Source organism: Sinocyclocheilus grahami, unplaced genomic scaffold, assembly GCF_001515645.1.
Source record: "Sinocyclocheilus grahami isolate Dianchi unplaced genomic scaffold, SAMN03320097.WGS_v1.1 scaffold1642.1, whole genome shotgun sequence".
In the NCBI taxonomy this organism is placed as follows: Eukaryota; Metazoa; Chordata; class Actinopteri; order Cypriniformes; family Cyprinidae; genus Sinocyclocheilus; species Sinocyclocheilus grahami.
In genome coordinates this window covers 7089-7410 of record NW_015506821.1, presented here as the reverse complement: position 1 = coordinate 7410, position 322 = coordinate 7089, and positions in this window count along the sequence as shown.

Sequence of the window (322 nt, the reverse complement as noted above, 5' to 3'; positions counted from 1 at the left end):
CTAATAGCACATCAGAAATCTAGCAAACAAAGCCCCATCACTGCCCCATGACAAATACCCCAGAGCCCGGGGGGTGTTTGTGGGGGACGTGCTGGGGGTAATGAAATGGATAACTTCCAAACCTCTTCATTAAAGAGAAAAGAAGAAGATCAGCATATCAAAGAGGAGAAAGAGTAGGAGGAGGAGTGTGTGTTTGGGTTAGATAGTGAGAGTGTGTGTAGATCTGTGGACTTCTAGCTGCAGAGCAAACTCGAAGTACTGCATATAGACTCACTACGTCTTCTTCTGTTTTAGTGTCTAGTAAATTAATTTAGTAGACTAA